The sequence below is a fragment of the Alligator sinensis genome, unplaced genomic scaffold (genome assembly GCF_000455745.1).
Source record: "Alligator sinensis unplaced genomic scaffold, ASM45574v1 scaffold203_1, whole genome shotgun sequence".
In the NCBI taxonomy this organism is placed as follows: domain Eukaryota; kingdom Metazoa; phylum Chordata; order Crocodylia; family Alligatoridae; genus Alligator; species Alligator sinensis.
Genome location: NW_005841949.1, coordinates 1259587 through 1278858, shown reverse-complemented (window position 1 = coordinate 1278858; position 19272 = coordinate 1259587). Strand labels below are relative to the sequence as shown.

Genomic DNA, 19272 nt, shown 5'->3' with positions numbered 1-19272 from the left:
GGTGCCCGCCGCCAGCTTGTAACCTACCCGCACTGCCAGCCTGGGCCTTATGCCAGCTCTGGGCTTGCCCATCAGGGCTGCACCATGGCAGGAGCAGCTGCTTGGTGTAGAGGAAAGCAGCCCCCGCTATGTGGGGCTGCCTGTTCCTGCTCAGGACAGCCCCGCATGGGCTGCGAGTGGCTGCAGCAGGGAACATAGGCCATGGGGCAGGGGAGCGGCCGCTTTCCCCCCACACTCAGCACCAACTCATTCTCTGCTGGTGAGCGCGGGGTCAGGGCTGCACACTGCCCCCCACGTGTACCACAGGGCTGGGGAGGCACTAGGACTGAGCGTGCACAGGAGCCAGAGGGAGTGTGGGGCCCACACCAGGGTCCCGGGCCCAGCACTGGCAGGGCCCAGAGCAGGGTGGCAGGAGTACAGGGTCCTGGCTGGAAGGGGCTCTATGGAGCTCCCCCCTCTCCCTGCTGGTGCAGCCCAGTCCAGCTCCATAGACCCCTGCCAGCCTATGCCCCGCTGATGGTGACCAGGGGCCGAGGCTCCTGTCAAAGGGCGGGGTTACCTATGTGGCCCTCAACAGTTTGCCAAAACTGGGTAAGTGGCCCTCCACCCGAAATAATTGCCTGCCCCTGGTCTAGGTGCTTTCTTTCTTCACTGTGTCTGTGACTTACTGGAACACATTTTAAAACAAACCAAAAAAATGCCAAGACAGGTTACTAATGGGAACTGTTAACAGGGCTGTTGAGTCCTACCTCTTGGGCTTTATCCAGAAAAGGATGGCATAAGACAGGGCTAAAAGTGGCCAGTAAACTTGCCAAATAATGGACATGACTTTGGAAAGCCACTGAGTCAAATTTTCTAAATAAAAGTGTATAAGTTTCATAATTCTAGCTGATTTTCCTCTCAGCTTTCCACAGAACAGAGATTTCTGAGCCAAAGGAGGGCACTGATTTGAGCTTGGAAGACCTACAGCTATTCCTGGGAAGCCAGCAGTACAATCTGGAGCCTGCTGGCATTTTGGATGCAAGTGCCAAGAGCGCTACGTACGAAGTTACATAAGAGAATTTGCAGTGCCCAGCCCTGGAACAATGCTGTGTATTAGCTCTTAATCTATTAATTATCTACAGATTACAGATACCTTTTTCAGTGCACTCTTCACATAAAGTCTTAAGAATTTTAAACTCATGCTTTTATATGTTTTGCATATATATTATCCACCAAGATAACTAAACCCAGTGCATTTGAGTAAGGCTAGGTTATAAGATCTAAAATAGCTTAAAATTCTCACACTTACATAAAAACATTTGTAATACTGTTCTGCAGATGGCTGGCTAATTGGTTTCTTACCACATTCTGAATCCTGTGCGACCCCACCTCACCCAGTTGGCTTGTGTTTGGGCTTCTTCTGCCTGCCTCTTTTCCTCCAGTTCTTAGAAGTTCTGGTGGTATTGTATTGGGTCCTTACCTCTCTGGGATTCTCAGGACATTTTAGTTACAAATGGGCAATGGAGTTTTATCCATAGCTCTCACACACACACATGAACACATTATGTTTTATTCAATTAATCAAATAACTTATACCTATAGAAAAAGAATTTTCTCATTTATGCTTCTGGCACTTGTGTGTGGATAAGTAAGAATGAGTGATCAACAGAGAACAGCTCTATTCTCTTGTCTTCACCTGTGTTTCGCCTTTTTCAGGGGCAACTCTTGCAGATCTAAGGATGTCTGTTGACTTCCTAATGATGTAATCCAGTTCTTCTTTTTCTTCTGTATTATGTTTTGCTGCAACAGTATAACTCAGTTCCTCTCCCTGAGTAACTGAACATCAGATCAGTGAGTCAGAAGGTAGCTACAGCTAGTTATGAATGGCCTGATTTTTAAGGATCTGTGCATACTCATTACGTGTCACAGTGGGAATGGCTGGGTGCTGGCCTCTGAAAGTCTCACCCTTCTAAATTAGTGTGCCTTCAATAATTCTTCCAAACAGAATATAAATCTTAGAGCCTCTGTAGGACCCTTTACCTTATACCAGAAACACTCATGTCTTTTTTCAACAGGTCCAAATCCAAATTTGTCTGTTAGTGATTGGGATATGATTGATATGGAAGCCAACTTGTCACCAATAAGGGAAACGTGTTTGTGTCTGTGTGAAAACAATAATGTAAATATAAAATAGCATTGGACAGAGCTTGTAGATTCATGGATAATTGATTTACTTACAACATTTCTTTGAAAAATATCTGAATATCCTAAATGCTGTTTGTTCCAAAGTCCCTTACAAAATTTGTATACTTGAAATGCAAGCTTAGAACCTAGCTGCTGTTTTAAAAGCATGGAGTGACATAACAAAACCATTTACAACAGAAAATGGCAAATATATTTAATGGTAGAAACTCAGGGGGGTAGGGTTGGGGAGGGAATGAATTGAGCTGGAATTTGACATTGGGACCAATACCACTAAAGTGCAGTGGAAGTAGATGGGCAGAAGACCTTAGGTGTCACAGCTGGGATTTCTTCTGCTGCTTGAGAATAGTGGCAGAACTTCAGTGCTGCAGTATCCACACAGGATGAAGTCCTCTCCACAGAATTGCAAATGATCTTCCTTCACTTTCTCTGAGAAAGGAGGATTTTATTCTTCTTATGTCAGTGCTAATGAGGTACATATGCCTATAAAGCCTCAGATCATCAATGTCCTTTATGATGTCTTTAATTTAATAATTATGAATTTGGATCTCTTCAGCCTTCACAAGAGATGTCTGAGGGGAGACCTTGCAGCAGCCTATAAGTTTATCAAGGGAGGACAACAGAGAATTGGAGATGCACTATTTACCAGGGCACCCCTAGGAGTAACTAGGAATAATGGGTACAAACTAATGGAGAATAGATTCAGGTTAGACATTAGGAATAAATTTTTCACAGTAAGGGTGGCCAGAATCTTGGAGGTCTTCAAGAGGAGGCTAGATAGGCACCTGGCTCAAGTCGGACACGATGATCCTTTGGGGTCCCTTCCAACTCTACAATCTATGAATCTATTAATTTTAGCCTTCAGCATCAGTCATTTCCACACCTGAGTTAATATTACTACATTTAAGTTAAAGTTTTTAGCTAGAGCTAAATACAGTTTGCCAGGGTGTGAAATAGAAGAGCAACAGTACCAGGAATTGCTAACAGACAGAAAAATTACAGAAGAAAGGATTGTTGAATAGTGAAACATTAAGATCATTAAAAAGGAGAGGGGGTCGTTAACAGCTGTAGAGTAGGGAGAGATAAGCAGGAATTGGGGAGATGATAATGAGTCATGGCATTGCCTGAGCTGAAATGTCACTGCCCCTCCCAGGCAGTTGGTTTTAAAATTTTGGAGGAACAGGGATCAAAGAGAGGGTGCATCTATACCACTGCACCTCCCTGGATCTGCCCCTGATAATGTATATATGTTATTGTAATCTCCTTTGTCTCTCTACCGGATGTCATGTGTGTGACTTCCACTCAAGCCTTGCCATGGCTTCTTCAGGACAAATGGGTCAGTTGCCAGGCAACTTTGGGGTGATGTACCAGGAGCCTCACCTGCCACATCTTTTCAATCAGGAGGATGATGTTCTGGTCCTGCCTCCCCTGATGCTTCCCCCAGGTCACTCCCTTCATGGCTCTTTCATGGGGGCTCCGTCTCCCCTACACCCCACCTACCACCAACCGTGATGGAACCATTTGTCATCGAGGATGGTGTTCCAGCTTTTCGCCATGCTCAAGTCTACCAGGTCTGATGGTCATAGTGATGCTACCTTTCCTCGTGGGTGTCTGTGGTGGCCCTCTTTCTTCATCTATATAGCGTCTGTGCTTGACAGCGCCCTGTTCTCTGGTGCCTTGCCCCTCTTTTGGGCTTGGACTTGGTTGTCTGTCAGCTGTGACTGACCTGCCGTGCCGCTGGATCCCACCAGGCTCTGGTCTTTGTCAGAGGTCGAGGCTGTCCACAGTGGCTCTGTGGATGGCGCCTCCGATCTAGGCTGCCTATGAAGTCCTGGGGTGACCCCTTCCTCGGGTGCTCACCAGGGCTTCCCTTGCAGATTTCTTGTGGGCTCTTGCTCTCCCTGTTGTGCTGGGGACTCCACTTCTGGTCTCCCGGGTTGGTGTTCTATTGGGCTTTTTAGCATCTGGCCAGGCAATCAGCCCCGGCATGCCTATACAAAGCGCGTCCAACCCGATGCAGGAGCTGTTCCCAGCTCCCTCCAGCTTGTCCACTTTTTTTCTCTTTGAACTGTATCTGCAGTGGCTCTGCCCGCCGCAGTTTCACTTTTGCTGGCTTTGCTCCTCTGGGTGGCATCCCGCCGCCTCCCGGCTTCACGAGGTAAGCCTTTTTCACAGTTATGCTGTATTAACAAATTATTGATCTTGAAAAGTGACCTAGCTCTAACATGATCCCAATTGTTGTATAATTGTACATTGTGGTTTGTATTTTTTTCATCTAGATTCATGGTGCATCTGGAGAAGAATGAAAATGGGCTGTCTTCAAAAGCATTACATCCTGTTTAACATCACCTGCTCAGGTATATGCATTCACTCTTCTTGCATAACACAAGAATGAGAATCCAGGAATTCAGACAAACTGCTAAGCATTTGTATTAGGTGAAATGTCCATCAGTGATCATTTAGCATATGGGAGGCATATTATAGAAGAGCACAACTTGTATGCTTTACTTTACTGGTTAATACTTGATGATGTTTCAGAAGAACCCTGCACACAGCAGTATGATAAGGATAGTAACAGCATAAGGGAGAAATTTGAATTGGTTATGCCTAGGCCAGAGAGGTGAGAAAAAGGTGAAGTCGAGGGAATTTTGCTTAGGCATTGACAAGGAGTTTGTTCTAATTCCCCTTAATAAGATTTTGCCAACTTGTCATCTCATTCACATGCCCAAATGAGATGACTCAGGTTTTTTTAATGAGACCTGAAGTTCCTTTCAGTACAGGTCCCAGCATTGGGTGGGGAAAGGGCTGAAAGTTGTGGTCCACTCAGTCTTCAGAAACCACATGGAAGAGGAGACAAATTAAAGGCTGACCAGGTAGGCATGAAAGGCAGAAGAAAAGCTTGGGGACAATGTTTTTCAACAAAGAAGATTTTTAATGCTGTAGTTCTAGCATTATACCAAGGTTTAGTAAAGAGAACCCTAGATTGACTGTGTACTATTTATTTCAATATTTCTAAATATGTTCTTTCCTTAGAGAAATTAATGGCCCAGCTACCCACATGTGGCAGCCAACCCAAGGAAGCTGAGACTAAAATTCCTAGCTGAAACAGAAGCTGGGTGTATAAGCCAGAACCGTGTCCATGGAAAGGAGCACTTTGCCCACCCACACCGCTGTTATGAGTCATGGCATTTAATGAGCATGTGCAGTAATAATTCATATTTCTGTGCCTCTTGAGTGGTCAAGCGATATCTATCCCTAACAAAGCTGTCATTCAGTTTTAGCTGGCCTGCAATAAATTCTATTTAATGGAGGGAAATACCCCATGTAAATGGACTACCTCCTCAGGGCATTTTTTTCATCCTTTTGTCAATAAACAAAGAGCTGTAAAAGTTCAGAAACAGTGTGTTTGTCCGCAATTTTCCCATCTTACAGATGGGTGCAACCATCCTATGCTTTGTTAGGTTCTTCCATCACTACCATACATGATCTGCTGGACTCAGTTCACTGAGTCTGCTCTGACATGCTGTAATTACAGAGCAATCGAAGCAGTCTCACTACACATGTATAGGTGCCCTTGGTCTCTGAATTGGGAACTTTTACTCAGCCTGTAACTTAGAATCTGTTCCTGGAACTTCCCCTCAATTTGGGTCCCTTGGACCCTAGCTCCTATCTCTGGCCCTCCCCTGATGGCCTACCCACTAGGCAAGACACCCTATGCCCTGGTCTTTATACTGAGTAGCTGCTGAAATCTGACTATTTATATATTTATTTTGTGGAAATATTCAGGTAGGATTTCTTTTAGACTAAATCCACTATTTTTTTCTTCTTTTCTAATTGCATCTTTTCTTTTTGTGTAGTGGTGGGGGAAGAAAGATGGAAATAATGGTGATTAGTAAGGTGCCTTCCCACTGGAAAAATGACCCCCTCCCTCTTTGCAACAGTAAAATAATGCAAGGCTTCACTGAGAGATGGTGCACCATTTTGTGTAACCTCTTTGCCTGATCATGGGCTGCGACCCACTCCTCTTTCAACCCTAAAATCATGTTGCAACATGGAACTGTATTTGCTAACTGCACCTAAGGGTAAGTCCCTCTGGTTTCAGGTAATTGCAGATCACCTGATGCTATTTAATGAAATCCAATTAAATGATGTAGTTTTATCAGTGCTTTACTGAAGGGAATAATGTTGCGCATTGGGAAATCTGACTACGTGTGATTTATGAATTCCATTGGCTGGTCCAGAGTTGTTATGAAACTGGTATGTCCTGGTACGTGTTGGCAGGAATGTGAAATCCACCATTTGATGCCAGAGTTTATAGCAACTGTCTATAGCAACCAGATCAAGAGCAATGGAAAGTTGGTAACATTCATGTCTGTGTTGTGCTATATTGCCCTGATAACCCAATTTTGAAGCAAAATGATATTAATTTGTCTGGAGAAAGGGTAACAAATGCCATCCTGCTCTGCCTGTCTCGTCTCTTTTGCTCACAAACAGGGGATGCTGGATCATTCATAGGTCTAGTAGGATTTTCTTCACCAATTTCATTTCTGCACTGTCTTGTTTTTTATGTAGATTTTTCCTGTTTGTCTGTTCTGCTTCCTGCCACAGCAGCTTGTACAGTAAAGAGATGAAAATTAAAAATTGTATTAGCCAATTACCCATTAAGAATGACAGGGGACGGGTGGCGGGGTGGGGACAGGCCTGCGTCCCTTCCCCCCCGCCACAGGCTGGGGTCAGGGCTGGGGCTGTTCTCCCCCGACCTTTCAGGCTAGGGCCAGGACCACTCCCTGCCTCCCACCACTGCTTCGGGCCGGGGCCCACAATCGCAGCAGGGCACAGCCACCAACCCCCCCCCCCCCCCCCCCACACACACACACACACACACTTTCCTGCTCCCCTCCCTCCCCTGTTCCCTGCCACCTCCCCTCCCTGCCAGCTGTAGTTGTGGGGGGCACTGGCCCCTGGCTCCAAGGAGCTGACTGGGGTGGAGGGGGGGGGGTGAGGCCAGCACGCTCCGGTCCTTGTTGTCCCCCTCTGCCTCCAAGACAGCCAATCAGAGCGCGAATAAAGCAGTACAGACAGACTGACAGACTAAGGCTTTTATAATCTTAGTAGTCTAAGGCAGTGCTGGATGGACAAATCTTTTACCCACTAGATGGCATCAGAGTTTAGCAGATGAACAATGAGCATTTCTTGCAGCAACAGGACATTAGGTTCATGTAGAATAACGAATCTGGTGGGTTGCCCCCAATTCCCGGTGCCTGACATCAAATTCACAATCACCAAGTGGAAAATCAGATCCCCGTGTTTCCATGTGAAGAAATTGAGAGTTTCCCTCTCTCTGTCATATGTCATCCAAAGGACAAAACCTGTTTCCTTAACTAGTGTTGGCTACAAATGTCCAACTCGGGATCCTTAAAATTCTAGTTTATTAGGCGGATTGAAACACTGTAATCATAAACCTTGGGGCTGGTCCCCACACACACACACATACACACACACACACACACACACACACAACTGCCAAGCTATACAGTATGCCAGATCCATTCAGACATATTCAGATCCCTGAAGGACATTGAAAGAAACACTACATACTCTGACCTCTGACTCATAACAACCTCTCTCTACCAGAGAAAAAGGCCATAGAATCTCTAAGATCTAACCACCAAATAGTAATAAAACCAGCAGATAAAGGAGGAGCCATAGTCATCCTAAACCGTGAGGATTACATAAAGGAAGCCAACAGACAGCTCTCTGACACCACCTACTACAAAGAACTACAAGAAGATCCTACTCCCCTTTTCACCAAAAAACTCAACAATACCATCAAATCATTTCCACCAAGATTACAAGAAAAACTACAGACCTTGATCCCCCCGCTACCTAACCCAGGGACTTTTTACATGCTCCCTAAAATCCACAAACAAGGGAACCCTGGCAGACCTATCATATCCAACCATGGGACCCTAACTGAGGAAATATCAGGTTTTGTTGAATCCATCCTAAAACCGCTTGTCACCCACAGAGCAAGTTTTGTCCAAGACACCACAGACTTGCTACGGAAACTTAAAAACATAGACCACCTTCCCAGGAACACACTCCTAGCCACCATGGACGTTACCAGCCTATACACCAACATCCCACACCAGGATGGCATCCATGCCTGCCTTACATATCTACAGGAACAAGATTACAACCCAGAATACAGACCCAAAGATATCACTGAGCTTATACACTTCATCCTCACACACAACAATTTCACTTTTAATAATCAACACTTCCTCCAGATGATGGGAACAGCTATGGGCACTAAAATGGCCCCACAGTATGCCAACCTTTTTATGAGCCACCTGGAAGAAGACTTCCTCAAGAACTGCACCATCAAACCCTTGCTGTACTTACGATATATCGATGACATCTTCATCATTTGGAGTGAGAACCTGGAATCTCTACTTGAGTTCCACCAGAAATTCAACAGTCACCATCCCTCCATCCGACTTTCTTTAGAATACTCCAACACCAACATCCCCTTTTTAGACACAAGGATCAGTATCCAGAAGGGTAAAATACAGACCACAGTATACAAGAAACCCACAGACCAACATACATATCTGCACAGAACCAGCAATCACCCGAAACACACCAAAAAAGCAGTGATATACAGCCAAGCCCTCAGATACCACCGCATCTGTACTGAAGGGCACACCCGGGATTGCCACCTCACCAATCTTAAAAAGGCTTTCACCCAGCAAGGACACTCCTCCAGAGAGGTAGATCGCACGTTTGAAAGAGCCACCTGGATACCACGTGAAGAACTGCTGCAGTACAGAAGAAAAACACCCACAAATCGCACACCGCTGGTTATGACCTATCACCCATCCCTTGAACCTGTACGGAAAATCCTCAAAAAATTGCAACCCATATTAGAAAAAGACCCTATTCTTAAAAAGATCTTCCCAGAGCCACCCATCCTAGCCTTCAGACAAGCACCGAACCTCGCCAACCTCATCACCAGAAGCAAACTTCCTCAAGCCCAGAACACACCAGAAGGATCCAGACTGTGCCATGACAAGAAATGCAAAACCTGCCGACACATCTCCACTATTACTACACCCCACAACAGAGCCATCAGCATCCCAGGATCTTACAGCTGCACCTCCAGGAATGTAATATATCTCATCCAATGCACCAAATGCCCTGATGGAAGATATGTAGGAGAGACCAGACAACAACTGCGCACCAGAATGAACGCACACCGGAAATCCATCAAAGACAGAAACACCCAATTACCGGTGGGGGCACATTTCTCACAGGAGGGCCACTCTCTCTCCAATCTCTCAGTCCTGATCCTCAAGGGAAATTTACACAACACATCCCAGAGACGAGCCTATGTGCTCCATTTCATCAACCTGCTGGATACTAGAGATCAGGGACTAAACATAGACATTGGATTTTTGATACATTATAATCTGCCTGGCAACTGACTCCCCCGCCCAGCCCAGCCCCCGGCTTCTTTACTTTTCATTCCATCCAGGAAGAGCACACACCAACTGCTGAAGCTTCCTTAGCCTGACGAAGGGTTTTTGAACCCGAAAGCTTGCTTAATAACTATTCTCCAACCATTTGGGTTGGTCTAATAAAAGATATCAAATTCACCCAAGGAACCTTGTCTGCCTAATTTACTTATGAAACTAAACACATTCAGTTGAAAGATGAAAGGTGAGGAGTATAAAATATAAGCTACAAATGCCATGACACACAAAGAGATAAAAATACCAAACTACAAGGGGAGATACAAAATGCACACATACAAATTTTAAAACACAATTCCTTATCTTGAAGTGAAAGAGAGAGGAAGGAAGAAAAGGTAGAAAAAGAGAAACATATCCAAAGAAGGGAGAGCAAATGCAGGCAAGAGAAAAAGGGGGATTTCTGCTACACTAGATAATGAAATGTGGTGTCATCAGTACAAGGAGCCATGTTTAGCAGAGACTTTAATAATTATTGTATATATAGATCCAAAAAATATGTTGCCATCTTCCTTAGGAAAAAGCCCACTGCCCAGGGTAGCAAGGGAGTGAAGCAGGAGTTGGCTGTTTGTTTATGAAAAAGAGAGAGGAAAGACAGCAGCAGAAAAGAAAGAAAACATGAGGATCATGTTTCCCAGGAAACTCTCTCCCAGGAAAAAGACATAGGAAGGAGAAGAGCACAACAATGGTGAGAGAGGAGAGCAAATAGAGCTGGAGTGAGTCTAGTGGGAGAGTGGAGCAGCCACAGGAAGTGAAGACCTGGTGGACAGAGATGGGGCCCACACACGCATGAATGACCTGTAAATGATGAGAGGACACCGAATCCTTGTTCAAACATTTTTATTTCCAATTGGGAATGAGCCCCATGGGATGACCCTGCTCAATGCCCAGAGGAAGGCAAAAAGCCTCCAGGGTCTGTGGCCAGTGTGCCCTGGAGGAAAATTTCGTCCTGACCCCAAATATGGTGGTCAGTAGCACCTAGGCATGGGAACAAGGACCATTGTGCTCAAGTCCCCACTGGATATTAGTGTTACCATATGTCTGGGTTTTCCCTGGACCTGTCCTCTTTTTGTAGCTTTACTATATTTCCAGTTCCAAAAAAGAGGACACATGTTAAGGGGACACCACACTTCCCACCTACAGCCCCTTGGCCCTGCCAGTGCCCTCACTCCCAACCTGCAACCCCCCCAGGCCCTGCTGCTGCTCCTCACTCCCACCCCACAGACCCTTGGCCCTGCCAGGCTATGCTGGTGTCCCTCAGCCTCCGTCCCTGCTACTGCCCCTCACTCTCAACTCCCAGCCCCCTGGTGCTGCCAGTGCCCCACACTCCCAGCCCACAGCCCCCCAAACTCCCAGTGCCCCTCACTCCCAAGCCACAGGTCCCCCAGCCCTGCTCCCTCACTCCCTACCTGCAACCCCCCTGTTCCCTTCAGCTCTGGCAGAGGGAGCCTCCAGGTGCCCCCATCCCAATGGGATGCGGTGGCTGTGGCAGCTCTTGACTTGTGCAGGCAGTGGCAGAGCAAGTCTGACCCCAGCAAGGGCTGGAAGGAGAAAGAGGGGAGGCCTGTGGCACCCCTGCTCTAGGCTTGGGCTCCTGTGCCACTCCAGGCAGGCTGGCCACAGCCTCCCCATAAAGTTTCCCAGATGCCTCGCACCTGCGACCAGGGGCACTGGCCCCCAGTGCCACTAGCCTGGCCACACAGCTCCCTACTGCTTCCAAACGGCTCCCCCCACCCCCTTCCCCCGCTGGATGGGCAGGTGCTTCCCCCTTGCCCCTGTGCCAAGCTGCAGCCCAAGCACCTGGACACCATCCCCCAGCACCGGCAGGCACCCGCCCCCCTCATACACCCATCCCCTCCACACCCTCTCCAACAGTCCCCAAGCCCTGGCTCTCCAATTCCCACTCCCCATAGACTTACCTGCATCCAACTGTTGAGGCTGATCCCACCACCCTGCCTGACCGCATGCCAGCCATGCGTGTGTGCGCACATGCCTGTGCATGTGCGCACGTGCGCACAGGCCTACATGGTGCTCCCTGCCTCCAGTTGCCTTCCCCCTGATCCCCCCACTGGAGCAGAGCGAAATCCTGGACATTTGTTCAGTTTTCAAAAAACTGCCTGGATAGAGATCGGAGGACCCCAAGTAGGGTTACCGTATGTCTGGGTTTTCCTGGACATGTCCTCTTTTTTTGGTCCCCTGTCCTCCGTCCCGGAAGGTTTTTGAAATGCAAGCAAATGTCTGGGATTTTGCTCTGGTTCTGCTTTTTCCTGGCACTGCCAGCTTGCATGAGCGAGGAGCTGTGGGGCTGTGCGTGTCTGCCTGTGTGTGTGTGGCATGTGCCTGCCAGCACAGGGGAAGGGGGTGTCCTCTTTTTTGAAACTGGAAATATGGTAACAAGAGAACCATTGGCAGCTCCCTCCTGTCTTCCCCAATCTGCTCTAGTCAAGTCCTATTCAGAAGTCTAATCAGGCCTAAGCTGGCCTTGGCCCTCCTACCCTGTAGGCCAATATATAATAATGGTACTCCACAAGCCCAGTTACTTGCCTAGTCTGATGGTCTTATAATAACCTCCTTCCTCAACCTACTTAATACATCCCACCACCTTCCTCACTGATGCTACAAGTCCTGGGGCTTTAACCCACTCGTACAAGAGTCCTGTGGCTCATAGCCCACTTGTATAACAGGTCCCATACTGGTACAAAATACCCAGGACAGTCACGAGTCAGACAGATACAAGCATCCTTGTATAAGGCTGGGAGCCTTCAACTCAGCTCCTTCCCAACTCAGAAGGATGGGAGCCCTCCAGAAGTTGTTTAAGACCATTGCATTTGGTTAGGGGTTTCAAGTGGCGTTCAGTATTGGGGTATTGCTTGGGGCTTTCTTTGGGAGTTGTTTTGTCACTTACTATTTTATTTTAATATTTATCTCTCTTTTTATAACTGGTCCTATTTGACTGTAAATCACCCTGCGCCTTTTGTGGGCAGCATATTCATTCAATGAAGAATTAAATAAATTGGAGCTCTCAGTTTGATGCTGCCAGAAAAAACTTAGGACTAAAATACACTTATTTGGACTAAAATACACGTAAGCTGAATGAAAATCAAAGTGTCCTTTCACTCAGCATTAGATAATGAATAAAAGTTTTTCCTGTTTGGTATTGAAAAACTTTTTAGCTGAATATTTTCAAATGTTTTAATTTAATTTTTCAAAAGAAGTATTTTTATTGCAAGATATTTGTGCCATATACCTCATTTTCCTTTGTTCCTATTCTCTAACTAGACTGACTGCTAAATTATTATTTATAAGCTTCTGTTTTTAATGGGGTTAAGGAGCAGCCAGCCCTGTAAGGTTGAACAGCTGTGGAGACAGTTATTACGCTAATAAGGGAGTGTCCCACTGACAGCTTAAAACCAGGAGTGAAGAGCAGAAAGGTGAAAACTGTGAGGGAACAATTTTCAAGGAAAGAAGCCAGGTGTGAGCATAACAGCTTGAGGGGCCAGGCTGCTGTGCTAGGGCCAGAGTTAAAGGGGTGCGCTATGCTCCAGGCAGGGCATAAGTATTTGGTTTTGTTTGCTCATTGTCTGTGCTTTAAAGATTGTGTTTTAGCTGAGAAGAGTGGCCAAGGAGCTCACTAGTGAGAAAACCCACCTGTCCATACTAGACTGGCCCTGCACTCTGGCTCCTGTGTGTGGGGCCAGTTTGTGCATTTGATCCAACCCAATTCAGCATTTGGATGAAACCAGAGGATTTTAGTCGATATTCCTGGAGTGGTAGTATAGATGCTACCAAATCCAGCTGGCAATGCTGTAAACCAGGGGTAGACATGTGCGCCAGAGCATGACACTCATAGGCATTTTGCTTGGCACATGCGCCTCAGGGAAGGAGCCGGGGCTGCACTGCCACAACAAGGATTGGGCCCCTTGCAGGTCCCCCGCCATCTGCCCCTGGCATGCCAACATCTTACAAGTCATGGTTGCGGGTGTTTCTAGCACTCTTCCCAGAAACATTGCCAACCTCTGCTCTAAACTGACACCCAAGCCAAATTCAACACTGTGAAAAAGAGGTCTGAATGATAGCAATAGAAAAGTCCAAAAACAATTGGCCTTACATAGGTGAAAGTACACACAGCCTCTACACTGAGGGTAGCTGTCTGGCCAAGAAGATATTTAAGGACTATGAATTCCCTAAAACATTCTGGACAAGCAAGGTATCCCTTCATGCTGTGCCCTGAATCGCTGAGCTGGCAAGAAGGGATGGCACTTGTGTACAACACTGTACATCTCCCACACAGAGGCATAACTGGCTAGTACTGGGCTCTGGGCATTCCCCGTCCCTCCTCTTCCCCTTGCGCCATCCCTGGAGTGGCTCCAGCACTGGCTCCAACAGCTGCATGAAGTGCTGGAGTAACAACTGGAGGTTTTCTGCTTCTGAGGGATATGTTACCTCCTATTAAATGCATGAGAAGATCTTGCCACTGACATCCAGGGCTCATGCTCTGTTTGCCCATGCTGCTGCTTCCACATCACAGTACACACAGGAACAGGCTGAAATGGGGCCTGGACTGCAGGGGAGTGATAGGAAAGGCAAGAGTGCACAGGAAACACAGGAAACTGCATGTTCAGCTGCTACAGACCCACAGCATAAATAAATGATCATACTGGACCAAGCAATATTCATGTCAGTGTGTATTCATGAGTCAACGCCCAGCTATCTTGGGTTTCAAATCCTGGTAAGTACACAAAGTGCCCATCTTGTTAGTGTGAGTGCACCCCCAGTGGAACAAAGATGCCTCCTTGCTAACCTGTCAGTGATGTATTGCAAGGCAGCTGCCCCTGTTAATGAGTCATATGACACAAAGTACAAGAAAACTAGTTGATTTGAGCATTTGGGGAAGGAGAAGAAGCACAGCAGGAGCCTTACAAGCATCTCTCTCTATAGCACTCAGTAGCCAAGGTTCATCGCTACCTAATGTGCTGAGCTAGAGTTATTATGAGTCGTAATGCTTTGAACCGCCTAACCTCTCTGCATGGATATTCTCCATTACATTGCATGATAGTTGGTTTTCCCTGGTAAAAGAGACCATCTTGGGTGTATCCAAGGCCAGCAATACAGTGGGGATGTGCAGGACTGAAGTGATTGTAATCTTAGACACGGACACAAGCTGCAACTCAGCAACAATAAGGCAGAGCCAGAAATCAAAAAGGTCATTGTGTTCCAACTCTCTCAGGGTCCCATTCTACCACTCATCACTGTAGTTTCTCAGTATCTTGTATGTCAAATGGACAGCAGCAGCAAATTTCTTAGTGGACATCTGGCAAATTTACCCCTGTATGTATCCTTAGCCTGCACATTGTAGGAGTTAATAATCCTCCCACCTGTCCAGCCCTTTCCAAAGCTCTTATTTTCATGAGTGTCACTGTGGGACTTGACTGCATGCTTGAAGTCTGCACACACTGGGCTCGCTGGCTGCATTTCTCTTCTGCCTGAGCTCTCAGACATTTAGAAAGGAAAGAGTTTCCACTGGAGCTCTTTCCAGGCTCAAAGGAGTTACAGGCTCTTTCTGGTGTCGTGTCTTTCTGGCATCTTGCAGTTCCTTCTGTCCCTCTAGAGGACCCCGCTGCCACATGCGCATTCTCTGGTGCTTGGCAAGATTTGAGTGCTGGCTGAAGCTTTTGTCACAGCCAGGGCAGCAGTAGGATCTTTCTCCCATGTGGAGTTTCCGATGTTTGAGCAGGGCTGAACTCCGACTGAAACTCCTCGCGCACGCAGAGCATTTGTGGGGCTTTTCCCCAGCATGCACCTGCTGGTGGCAGGCATACTGCTGTTTACAGCTAAAGGTCCTCTCACACATAGGGCACTGATATGGTTTCCCACCTGAGTGGATCCTCTGATGCCATATGAATTCTTGCTTGTAACGAAAGCTCTTCCCACAGCCCACGCACTTGTAGCTTTTCTCCCCTCTATGGCTCTTTTGGTGCCATGTGAATTCCTGCTTGTACTGGAAATGTTTGCCACACGTGGTGCACTGATAGGGCCTGTCCCCCATGTGGGTTCTCTGATGCCATGCAAACTCTTGCTTGTAGCGGAAGCTCTTCTCACAGCCATCACACTTGTAGGGTCTTTCTGCCATGTGGACCCGCAGATGCCAAGAGAATTCTTGTTTGTACCGGAAGCTTTTTCCACACCTGCTGCACCTGTAGGGTCTCTCCCCAGCATGAGCTCTCTGGTGCCAGGCATATTCTTGCTTGCAGTGGAAGCATTTCTCACACTGGATACATCTATACAGCCAGCCTTCAGGCTGGGTTCTTGGAGGTGTGGCAAGTGCTGAGCTCTGCTCACAGGAGGTGCACTTACTGGGGGGCTGTTTTGAGCAAGTTCTTGAGTGTGCAATGAGACTAAAGTTATTGCTGGTGCTACACACACACTCAGTGTACCTTGAGGGGTCCACTCCTATGGATGCACTGCAATGACTGCCAGGAGGTAGCTGGGGAGTGAACCATCTTTCACTCTGGGTACATTTATAAAGTGTATCAGTGGATGAGAGTAGCTGGGGAAAAAGGACATCCAAAGGACAGATCTTGCATTCAGGTGCACATGGGGGTCCCTGAAGCAGGATACAGGAAGCTGCCTGCCCACCTTCAATGATACTGTGGGACCAGCAGGCTTCAGTGAACTCATTTTCCCATGGAGTGACAGGAACATCTCTTCTACTCTCTGTAAGGTTTCCTTGCTGATTTTCTGCGTAAAAATGAGCTCCACAAACTAATCCTCTGTCTGAGCTCTGAAAGGTACATGCTCTGGGCTCCACTGCCAGTAGCCTGGGCATTTCCTGCCCACTGAGACTTTCCCCAGGATAAGTCTCCTTCCTTGTGATCTCAGCATCTGCTGCAATGGAAAGAGTCCAGATATTATTCATTCCATGGGCTGAGGAGAAGGGAGCTTACTAAAGGAGAATTCAAGGACATTACATTCTATTTCTAATCACACACAGTTGAATTTTCAGCCATGCAGTTGCAGGCATATTCCTGTGAACTCCTCTCTAAGCTTTTTGTCCATCCAAGTTTATGCAGAACCAAGGGAAATCCTGGCTCCATTAAGTCAAAGAGAATATTGCTACTGGCTTCAGTGGGGTCAAGATTTCACTGCAAGGCTATGACCTATTTTGCTGTCTGTTTACAGAGGACCCAAATCAGATCTATTGAGAGTGAGTCAACTAATTTAGCATGCATAGAGTCCCATCTGCCTACACAGACAAAATTTGTCCATTACCTTCTTCTGTGTCAACACAAATGACATCTGCTTCTGTAGTGGCTTACTCAGCCTTTAGGACTCAGTGGCAGAATGGTTAAGGTGTCTCTCTATGGCCTTCTGCTAAAAGCTGCTCCTAATCGACCCAGCTGTAACTGGGTACCTGACCATTAAAGCTGGGAAGCCAAAGGTGGCTAGACATGATACTAGTCACAGAAATTGGTGTGTGTGAACCACATAGCCCAAAATACCACTAGGTTTGTATGGACTCTGGAGTTTTTAAAATTAAGGTTTAAGGTGGAATACTGATCCTACTGGTCAGAAAGAATTCTGCTGTTGATTTAAACAGGCTGGAATTTTACTCTTAACAATCTGGTCTAATTTGGTAATTGAATTAGCCTGATATGAAATTTTAAATAAACAAGAAGTTGATACAATTTAATAAATAGGAGAGGGGGAAAGGAAAGAGGCTTGTTAAACTTTCCATTTATGCACAGTGAGCTCAGCATTCCAGACAAAGTGGCCAAGATGAAGGAGTATCTAGATCATCTTGGGACAGGAGCTACTGTTTTATATAACCTTCTTTTTGAGAACAGAGGAAAAATATTCCTAGCAGTCCACTTCAAATTCCCCTTAGCAGCCAATACTGCTCTCTCAACCAGAGGAGTCAAACTCATCTGGCCCCACAGGCTGGATGAGTAATGTGGGGCTGGTCCACAGGCTGGATTGGGACAATGGGCCAATGGACCTCCTCAACCCCATTCCCCCCAGCCCCCCTCAAGCCAGATCCAGCACCCTGTCTGGCTGTTCCAGGATTGCTGCCACCTGTGGTTGCCCCCAGCACTTCATCTAGGACTGTGCCACACATGCTGCGTGCTGCCAGAATGAGCCTTGAGTGTGGTGTGTGTCCTGAACCCTGCACTGGGCCTGTCCAGATCTATTCAGACCCAGGGACAGCACTGGGGGTCAGATAAGGGGGCTCCACGGGCCCCCTTAAGGAATGATGAAGATCCCATTACTATTTCAATTGGTGGCAGAAATATATTAGTGTGGATCAATAATTTGACACCTGTTGAAATGACACAACCACTGCTGGTTCCTAAACTTGTTACTGGATGAAGAGAGGTCACTACTGGCCCTCTGGAAGGCTCAGCTCAATTCTAAACACTCGCTGTTTCCAAACGGCGTGTAAATTGTTACTCACAGAAGTAGTCATTGTTGAAAATGCCTTGCTTCCCAGAGTCCTCAGGACCCTTGACACATGGCTTTTCCCCATGTTCAATCAGCAAGACAATGTCAGGTCTAGTGGCAACATGTCCTGTGCATGGGAAAACAGAATTGAAGGTACTTACTCTGGCCTGCATAACCATAGTACCTGCACACCTTCCCACCATTAATGTATTTGTCCTCACATGTCACTGTGTAGTAGGGCAGTATTATTATCTGCACTGTACGTATGTGGAATCCAGGCTAAGTGACTTGCCCAAGGTCACAGAGGAAGTCTGTGGCAAAGCAAGGATCTCCTGGGTCTCCTAAGCACTGGGCTACTGTGCTAGTCACCGTGCCATTGTACTAGTGCTCTACAGGCTCTTCTCACTTGGAGTTCAGAAATCATTCAGCATTCTGCGACATTCTAAAATACTGCTGTATGCGCTAAACAGGTGGATTAGAGATGCAGGCTGATAATGAGGATCCTAAGGTTAGAGTCTTATGGACAGAGAAAAACTGAATAGTTTGCCAAAGTCTCAAGTACCTCCATGTGCTTCTCACAGACACCTGTCCATGTGTAGCTGAACTTTGTCTTAGATACGGCCCTTGGAAATGGTACTGTACAGCACACAAGGAGCTCTCCGGGGTGGCTGCCAGACCCCTCTATTAGGCAGAGCTTGTACAGCGTGACTTGCGGCTCTTTGGTTTACTGGGAATGAAAGCTTTTATCAATAAGCAAGCAATATGCATTACCCAGTGCGACCAAAGCTTCATAGTTGTCCCTCATCACATCCTGGTACAGCTCCTTCTGCCACTGGGCCAGCTCCTCCCACTCCTCCTCCGAGAAATAGACAGCGATGTCATCAAACGTTACAGGGGTCTGCAATGAAAACGACCTGTAAGCAGCCCCAGCGCTGGCGGCTTCAGGCGTGTTGTCACCGGAGCCCCGCGAGGGCGCAGGGATCCCTTGCCATACTGCAGTGCTGTGCATCCCCGCCGCCGGCTGCTCAGCCTGATGCTGACGGACACGGATGCTCAGCAGGAGCCTGGTCTCGTCCCCGCCCCCGCTCCCGCTTGTGCGGCCGAGGCCCCGCTGGCT

At 47.1% G+C, this 19272-nt stretch overlaps 1 long non-coding RNA gene and 1 pseudogene across 1 annotated transcript in view; one reads left to right on the top strand and one right to left on the bottom strand.

Annotated features, from left to right (window-relative positions):
- The window catches only part of LOC112549696, a 14120-nt gene extending 8851 nt beyond the window's left edge, over positions 1-5269 (top strand). The window contains exons 2-3 of the long non-coding RNA XR_003093207.1: positions 4464-4541; positions 5218-5269. This is a non-coding gene — a long non-coding RNA (uncharacterized LOC112549696). The remainder of the gene's footprint in view (positions 1-4463; positions 4542-5217) is intronic.
- Positions 5270-15207: 9938 nt separating this feature from the next.
- Positions 15208-19272, bottom strand: part of LOC112549694 — a 4675-nt pseudogene continuing 610 nt past the window's right edge.